General features: G+C 44.7%; 1 pseudogene; it reads right to left on the bottom strand.

Annotated features, from left to right (window-relative positions):
• Nucleotides 1–8,489, bottom strand: part of LOC123152738 (probable leucine-rich repeat receptor-like protein kinase At2g33170) — an 11,944-nt pseudogene extending 3,455 nt beyond the window's left edge.
• Between the last annotated feature and the right edge of the window lie 961 nt (nt 8,490–9,450).

The raw sequence follows: 9,450 nt of genomic DNA, 5'->3' as shown, positions 1-9,450 counted from the left end.
TATAGAACTAGCTATTTTATTTTCGTAAGAAAATTAATAGAACTAGTTCATTTTTAGTAAATGCTTAGTTGAATTAGTTGAATTAATAGAACTAGTTGAATTAATAAAAGTAGTTCAATTAATAGAACTAGTAAGTGTTTAATGTTTCACTTATATGAACATAGGAAATGTCGTCTGACGACGAAAAAGATTTCATTATGTGCGAATACTGTGAAGACCAGAGCGGCCTGTGCGACAGAAATTTCCTTATTGATGATAGGAGCTTCAGCATCAAGCTGGATGAGATCTTTGAAGTGGATACAGTAAGTCACAACGACAAGTCTTTTTTCGTAATTAAGCATGACTTATGCTTCATTTGCTTCAACTTATAATTTTAAATTTTCACTATTCTACTAGCGCATCCCCTGCCATGCAAGAATTTTTGTCTTGGATAAGATAGGTTTCAGTGCTATGGAAACTATGGAGGTAAAGAGAGTTTACCTGAAGATCGAACATGGTTATACTTTCAACGTCAAATTATACAATGCAGACACATACACCTATTTTGTATGCAAAACTTGGCAAGCAATATGCAAGGCTTATGCATTTGAGCCTGATATGGTTATCACCTTTGATATTCGTCCGGAAGATGATATTGAAGGTAATAGAGACATCTGGGTCGATGTCCAGACGCCTCCTGTTCTACCATTATGTGAGTTTCTTAACCATATTTATGTCTTCGATGTTGTTTATTCAAAAATAGTTGACAACTAATTTCTATGGACAGCTTATTTCCATTCAAGCAAACATGTCCGGCGCTAGGTAGACAGGACTGTCCACTATCCCGGGGCTGAACTAAACTGCGAGGAGATAAGTCATTATGTTTCATGGCTTGAGGATCTTGATGCTATCAAGAGAAATTATTTTCCTGAATTTGAAAATCTTAGTACTCAAAACGTGCGACCAATAGTGATCGTATTGAACTACGGTCACATCTATTTAGGAAATGTGGTAAGATTTTTACTATTTGTCCTCAGTGCATCTTTTGCATACGTTATTTTTTAAGCTAAACTTTCATTGCTAAGTAATCAAGTTATGCCATATCCATATTATACTTGATCACTTAGGTGATCAAGTATAATATGGATATGGCATAACTTGATCACTTAGCTAGGATCCACATATGCATCCAGTCAAAACTAATATGCGGTACTTTCACCTAATGATTTAACAACTCATTATAATGTAAAACAATCACTAAATTAAATTGAAAACACAAAATTAAAGGAAAAATAAAAAATAAAACCAAAACACCCCCAAACATTTAGTACCGGTTGGTGTTACCAACCGGTACTAATGTCCTACACACACCCGGGCCAGGCTCGTGCCACGTGGTGGCACGTTAGTGCCGGTTCGTGGCGAACCGGTACTAAAGGGAGGGGGACCTTTAGTCCCCATCCTTTAGTGCCGGTTACGGAACGGGCACTAAAGGCCGTTACGAACTGGGACTAAAGCCCGGTTCTGCACTAGTGCTTGTAGATTGGCACAACACATATATTCTTTTTCAAGCAGGGACAAACAACAAAATCTTTTATAGAATCTGTAAGATGTGTTTCATGGAAGCGTTCCTACTCCCGACGGGGAGCCGTGTGCGTTTATTTATGAGATACGGGAAGCCCCCTGCCGTGGCGTACAATCCTTCGATGATCGCTAGGACTCATCGATACAAGATGAGAAGAGAGAGAAGGCCGAGTACGTGAGAGAAATAGAGATAGAGAAGGTTTAGATTACATGAAAGTTTAAACAGATATTCTAACACCCTCCCTTAATCTAAAATACCCTATATTTAAATTTCTCTTGAACTCCTCAAATGACCTTGCTGGAAGTGCTTTGGTAAACCCATCTGCTAGTTGATCCTTGGATGGAATGAAATGTATCTCCAATTTCTTGTCAGCAACTCTTTCTCATTCAAAGTGAAAGTCTATCTCAATGTGCTTGGTTCTATCATGGAAAACTGGATTAGCAGACAAATAGGTAGCACCTAGGTTGTCACACCATAAACATGAGGTACATTGTTGCTTTATTCCCAACTCTTCAAGCAAGGACTCCAACCAAATAATTTCAGCAGTAACATTAGCCAATGATTTATATTCAGTTTCTGTACTTGACCTTGACACTGTTGCTTGTTTTCTAGCATTCCAAGAAATAAGATTGAAACCAGAGAAGACTGCAAAACCTCCAGTTGATTTTCTGTCATCACTACAGTCTGCCCAGTCAGCATCAGAAAAAACACTAACAAGGGTACTGTTAGATCGTCTGATTTGAAGTCCCAAACCTGCAGTAAGCTTAATATACCATATAATTCTTTTGACAGTTGTCCAGTGAGTTGAGGTAGGAGCATGCAGATATTGACACACCTTATTGACAACAACTGAAATATCTGGTCGTGTCAAAGTCAGGTACTGTAAGCTCCAACGGCACTCCGATATTTTGTGCTTTCTTCTTCCTTAAGTGGCTCTCCTTCATGTGCTGAAAGTTGTTTTGGAGAAGATAATGGTGTGGGGGAAGACTTACAGTCCTTCATCCCCATGCAAGCTAAAAGTTCAGTGGCATACTTTTCCTGATTCAATACTATGCCATCTTTAATCTTCTTAACTTCAATGCCTAGGACGAAGTGTAAATCACCAAGATCTTTCAAGGCAAATGCAAAGCTTAAATCATGCAAGAGAGCACTAGTGGCATTCTGTGAAGAATTGGCAACTATGATGTCATCAACATATATGAGTACAAATATGATGGTATTTGCCTTGTTGTAAATAAAGAGAGATGTGTCAGCTTTAGATGCAATAAAGCCAAGATGCTTCAAATGTGAACTCAACCTGGAGTACAATGCTCTAGGTGCTTGTTTCAAACCATAAAGAGCTATGTCAAGCTTGCACACATGATGGGGTGTTTGCTGGTTTTCATACCCCGGTGACTGCCTCATAGATCTCCTCTTTCAGAACACCATGAAGAAACGCGTTCTATATATCTAGCTGTCTCAGACTCTATCCCCTAGATACAACAATAGCTAGCACAAGTCTTATAGTTGCAGCCTTTACAACAGGACTAAAAGTATCCTCATAATTAGTACCATAGTGTTGCTTAAAACCTTTTGCAACTAGACGTTCCTTGTACCTTTCAATGGAGCCGTCTGCCTTCTTTTTTGATTCTATATACCCGCTTACAGTCAATAATATTTTTACCTATCTGATTTTGTACAAGATGCCATGTTTTATTCTTCATTAGTGCAACATATTCATCATCCATAGCTGCTTTCCATTTGGGATCTCCAAGTGCATCATCCAATCTTGTTGGTTCACCTGAAATACACAACATGCCGTATCGTATGGTACCATCCGTCCTCACTTTTGGATTTTTAATACCTCTCTGTAATCGAGTCATAACCCTTGATGTGACGGCAGGTTGCGGCTGTACAACAGGATACACACGCTAACTAACCACAGAATATCCTGGAGATCCTTCCAAACTTGTCGCAGAAGATCCAGCAGCCACTGCTGTGGCCGAATCGTCGCAGGCCATAGAACTTGTTGCCGCTGAAGATCCAGATGCGCCTGATGCAACCGGCGTCTCAATGCATGCAGGATCAGCCATGCATGTCGGCTGCACGCGCCCTAGCATCTGCATGCGAGCGGGGCCGCCGTGCCTATTGGTTGCATGCGCGCACCGTGTGACGACATGGCACCCGCAGACTGGGTCACTGAGGCCTGGTCCTCCTGACCGCTAGCTGGCTCGTGATCCAACACAGATTTCTGCGCACGGTCCAAGGAGGAGCGGCGCACAGGGGTTGCAGGCACCGCCAAATCCTCCTCGTATGCTGCGTCGGCTGCTTCTTCTCCTTGCACATGCAATAATGCATCATCTTGAGCCGGATTTTGAACATCTTGATTATTTTGAACTCCATTTTCTCCAGGGACCTGCACATGCATAATAGATGGACTGGTTCTGGCAGGATTATTGTTAGTATCACATTGGTCAGTACCACAATTGTCTCCCCCATGATAAAAATTCTGAAGATCGGGTGGAAGAAGAAGAATCTCTTTACGAAGGAGGGCTCTGGCATTTGGATGAAGAGATGCAAAAGGAAAGACTGATTCATCAAAGACAACATCTCTGGATATATAGACCCTGCATGTGGGAACATCAAGGCATTTAACCCCCCTGTGCATGGGGCTATAACGTAGAAAAACACACTATTTTGAACGAAACGCAAGCTTGTGTGTGTTGTATGGTCTAAGATTTGGCCAACATGCACAAGCAAAGATTCGAAGAGATTTGTAATCTGGTGTAGTACCAAAAAGACGTGTGATTGGGTTCTCAAATTTTATGACTTTACTAGGACGGATATTGATAGGATATGTAGCAGTTAGAAAAGTTTCATCCCAGAACTTAAGAGGCATAGAAGCATTTGCTAGAAATGCTAGTCCTACTTCAATAACATGGCGATGCTTTCGTTCAGCAGACCCGTTTTGCTGGTGAGCATGAGGGCAAGAAACATGATGTGAGATTCCAATCTTTTGAAAAAAGGAATTTAGCTTCTCATACTCATCACCCCAATCGGTTTGCATGGCTAGAATTTTTGAGTTCAATTGTCGTTCAACAAGATTTTGAAAGTTGCTAAAGACTTGGAAAACATCGGATCGTCTTTTCAACAGATAAATCCAAGTAAATTTACTATAGTCATCAATAAAGCTTACATAGTATGAAAACCTACCAACTGATGTAGGGGTTGGTCCCCACACATCTGAAAAGATAAGTTGCTACGGATTAGTGGATACACTAGTAGAGACAGGGTATGGTTTGATGACTCTTGGCTTGTTGACACGGATCACAAATTGACACAATACTAGACTCAAAAGAAAGTTTGTTTTTACGAAGAACATGCTGGACGATAGCTGAAAACGGACGAACCAATCGACTGTGCCACTTTGCAGATGATGGTTTGGTGACACGCCATGCTTGTTTATTTGACCATGATGAAGATAATGATGATATAAGTGGATAGAGGCCTCCCTCACACTTTCCTCTAAAGATAACTCTCCTCGTTGCCAAGTCCTTAATCACAAAAAAATAAGGATAAAATATTATGAGAACATTATTGTCAAGAGTGAAACGATTAACTGAGACAAGATTTTTGTATGCATGAGGGACATGTAAAACATTGTTTAGATGCAAGTCTTTTATGGGGGTTTTAACAATTGAGTTACCAATGTGAGCAATATCCATACCAGTTCCACTTGCCCTGTGCATTTGGTCACCTCCGTGATATCTTTCTCGCATCGTCAGTTTGTCGAGCTCCCCCGTGATGTGCTCGGTGGCGCCTGAATCTGCATACCAGTTTGTGTCAATCCCGTAGGAGTTGTTGATGAGGTTGGCCGCCTTCTTTTCTTCATGATCCTCTTCATAGCGATCCAACAGGCTCATGCGCCACCAGCATGCAACTTGTAGCAGATTTGACATTCAGGGTAGTCCCCTGTTGTTCTTGTGGTAGTTGTGGTTGATGTGGTCGAGACCATTGCTGATAGCCACCAACACCAATGTCGCGACCAGGAGAGGGAGAAGCGTGATTGCCACGACCGCGCCCCCTGTTTCCACGCCCATGGCCTCCTCTGGCGCGGGACTGCCTGCGTCCTCTGTAGGCGGCGTTGGCGGATGAGCGAAAACCAGTTGGTCCGTCGCCCAGCATCTCCATCCTTTGATCGAACGCAGAGATTTGTGAGAAGAGGTCGTCGATGGTGATGGAGTTCTCGATGGCACCAACTGCTGCAACGATGGGATCGTAGTACTGATCAAGCCCGGCAAGGATGTAATCGACCATCTCTGGATCTGTCACCGGACGACCAGCGGCAGCTAGCTCGTCGCCGAGGCTCTTCATCTTGGCGATGAAGGTGTTGCTTGTCATGTTACCCTTCTTGGTGTTGGCGATAGCGATTCTCAGATTGGTGATTCGGGACTGTGACTGCGAGGTGAACAACGTCATAAGAGCAGTCCAAAGGTCAAAGGTGTTCTCCTTACCGATGACCTGTGCAAGAATTTATCGCGAGAGCGAGTTCAGCAGGTAGCTCAGAACCTACTGATCCTTCACCGGCCACGAACCATACAAGGTATTGGGCCCTATTGCCGTGGTCTTGTCCGCTTGAGCGATCCCCACTGTCTTCGGCGGTGCGGCGTCGCTGCCATCCAGGAGGCCGTTCACCTGCGCACCTCGCAGGGCCGGCATCACTTGGGCCTTCCAGAGGAGGTAGTTCCCCCTCGTTAACTTCTCGGTTGGTGGTGCGCCAAGGTTGAGGACGACAGCACCCGAGGTGGAGGCCATGGCGATAGATGGGATTGTTTTGGGTCGCTAGATGATAGGGAAGTGCCAGGCTCTGTATACCATGTAAGATGTGTTTCGTGGAAGCGTTCCTACTCCCGACGGGGAGCCGCATGCGTTTATTTATGAGAGACGGGAAGCCCCCTGTCGTGGCGTACAATCCTTCGATGATCGCTAGGACTCCTCGATACAAGATGAGGAGACAGAGAAGGCTATGAGTACGTGAGAGAAATAGAGATAGAGAAGGTTTAGATTACATGAGAGTTTAAACAGATATTCTAACAGAATCATCATACAACTGAACTGCAATTTACATTCAGTATTTACACATCTATATACTCACAGGGGGAGGTTACATTTAACTACAGCCTATTAGTTAGTTATCATCCAATTTAGTAAAATAGTTGTGTATTGCATTTGTTCTTTTCCATCATGCACCCAAGAAGATTATACATTGGCCCTCATGAAATATTTTCAGTGGGAATACTTCCTAAAATTTCGAGATTTTGTTGTCAGAAACATGAGAATGCCATGTTGCCTACTTAACTCAATATTCTGTAACAAGAAATTTCATGTTGCAAGTTTCAAATGAGCAAGCACCCCAAAGACTAACATCATTGAAGATCCAACAGAAGTGTGAATCTGTAGATGCATGTGTGGAGCAACCAGGAACACAGCACACATTTTTTTTCGAAACGAAGGCAAAAGATTTGCCTCATCGATTAATTAAGAAGAAGAGAATTACCCAATTAATTAACAGAAACTGGGCGATACAAACCAACGATATGTGTACAACTCACAAAGCATGCAACCCCATAGGCGCACAAACAGCCCAACACTCTGTTTCCATAGCATTATGAACATCGTGCACGGGCAAAAGCAAGTAAAGGACATTATTGCGGGAGGAAGCAACATTTTGATATAAAGGTGCCTATTGACATCAAGGACATTCCCTTGCTTGCGTATTTCATTTCTTTTATTTTAAAGTAACTAAGGCACTTGGTTTTAGCCTGTGGCCTTACAGGATGAGGAGGCCACAGAATGGGCCACGCCCACGGCTGCGGCACAGTCGTTTGAGAGCTATCTGCATGGACGGCCTTTGCTTCGGATCTCCAACGGTACAATCCACACCCAGCCTGAACACAGCCGCCATCTCCTCCATGTACCGCGCTTGATCAAGGATGCCCTTGTCCACGACAATCTTGAACATTTTCAGATGGTTTGCCATCAATTCATTGCAGTTGTCCTGAGCCCAAATCGCCAATAGACCATCTGCTCCATTGGCCAACTTCCCTGTGACTAGCTCCAGCAGCAGCACACCGAAGCTGTAAATGTCTACCTTCTCCGTCAGCTGGCTTGCCGCGACACCATACTCTGCAAGTAATTAACTACTATCAATACAAGTTAAAAGGCCAAGCTAGTTAATTAAGACAGAATTCCATTGCGTGGATCGATGGCCTGGCGTACCTGGAGCTGCATACCCAAAGTTACCAACTGGAATGTCCCTGATCGGCAATGGTTGGTTAAGCCCGGCAATGTTCATCTGCGCAATGCCAAAGCTGGCTATCACGGCCTTGAAATTCTGATCAAGCAAGATGTTTTCAGAGTTGATGTTGTGGTGGACAATCGGTCTGTTGCATCGGTGATGCAAGTGGCAGAGCCCTTGGGCCAAGCCGATGGCGATGGCAATCATCTGCGGCCAGCTCAGTGGCTGCTCGCCCCCCTCCCGCCGGTGCAGCCAGTAGTCAAGGCTGCCATTCACGGGGTACTCGTAGACGAGCATGATCGCGTCTTCCCTCTGGATGAAGTGTAGCACATTGATGATGTTGTCATGAGAGATGCTGGCTAACAGAGTCATCTCCAACTTGCAGCGGTTCTTGACATTGTCATCCACTAGTAGTGCTGGGTTTGCATTCTGGAACTTCTTGACCAGCAGCGTAGTCGGGAGACCGATGCCAGCGGCTCCCTGCACGTGGACTACGTACAGTTGTTGGTCCTCGCCTATCCTTCTGCTAGCCCACATGCTTCTCTGGTTATTTTCAGTGAGGCTGTCGACTATGCCTTGATCGTTGTACTCGATAGGCGGTGGTGGCGCCACAGGACGGCTGATGCGCTGGAACCACCGTGATCCGGGCATTTCCAGCAGCGACAAGGGTGGTCAACCTGCAGCTATGAGAGGCAGAGAGAGATGCATGTTGGTGATTAGTTTGTCAGGCACAACAAATTAAAGATGGGTGAATCATCTGAAGAAATATCTACCAGGATTCATTCAATTACCAGTGAAAAACAGATGGTAAAATTCATAACCCAGCTGTAGTATCTGGCTGACCTGCTGCTGTAGTGTAGTGTAGTGTAGTATAGGAGGTGTTCAAATTCAGTTAATGTTGCTGTTTACCGGTAACTAGAAGAGAGGAGAGCAGCACAAAAAGGAAAGGAATTTGGAGGCGGTCGGAGCCAGAGAAGACGGTGATGAATTTGGCTTGGGAATTGACACGGGACACGTACCGTGGAACGGCCAGTCGTGGTGCCGTCCGACCATGGCTTCCGGGGCACACCAGCCGCAGCCGCATCTCCCGTACCGGCACACCCGTCTCCGGCATGCGGTACGGGCACAGGCACAACAGCCGCATCTGCCTCCCACGACGGCCTACTGTCGCCGTCCCAGCTCGCCTGAGCAACAACCACAGCGACAGCAACGAACGCCTCCATGGTCTCCTCCGGATCCACAACGCCGAGAGAGCGTGGATGGGAGGGGATTAGGGTGGGGGAGAAGAAGACCATGGCTGGGAGTCGTGGTATGTACGTTGGCAAGAAGGGATGGCGTGGGGAAAGGAGGAGAAGGAAGAAGAAGAAGAAGAAGAAGAAGAAAAAGAAGAAGATAGAAATGAGGTGGGAGGCAGGGCTCCATTTATATATCGGGCATATAAGTATACGTGTGCTGCTGGGACGTAGCAGTACCACTAAAACTTTTGGGTTCAAAAGAATAAATAAAAACTAGGTAGTATGGTTTTGTGCCAAGAGACTCGAAAACAAAACCATGGATACGTGGCAGGGTTCAAAAAATTCGACTAAATTTTGGCAAGGTTGTCCAACATGCA

This window comes from Triticum aestivum, chromosome 7A, assembly GCF_018294505.1.
Source record: "Triticum aestivum cultivar Chinese Spring chromosome 7A, IWGSC CS RefSeq v2.1, whole genome shotgun sequence".
Taxonomy (NCBI): domain Eukaryota; kingdom Viridiplantae; phylum Streptophyta; class Magnoliopsida; order Poales; family Poaceae; genus Triticum; species Triticum aestivum.
Note: the sequence above shows the minus strand (reverse complement) of the source record. Positions and strands in the feature narration are given on the sequence as shown.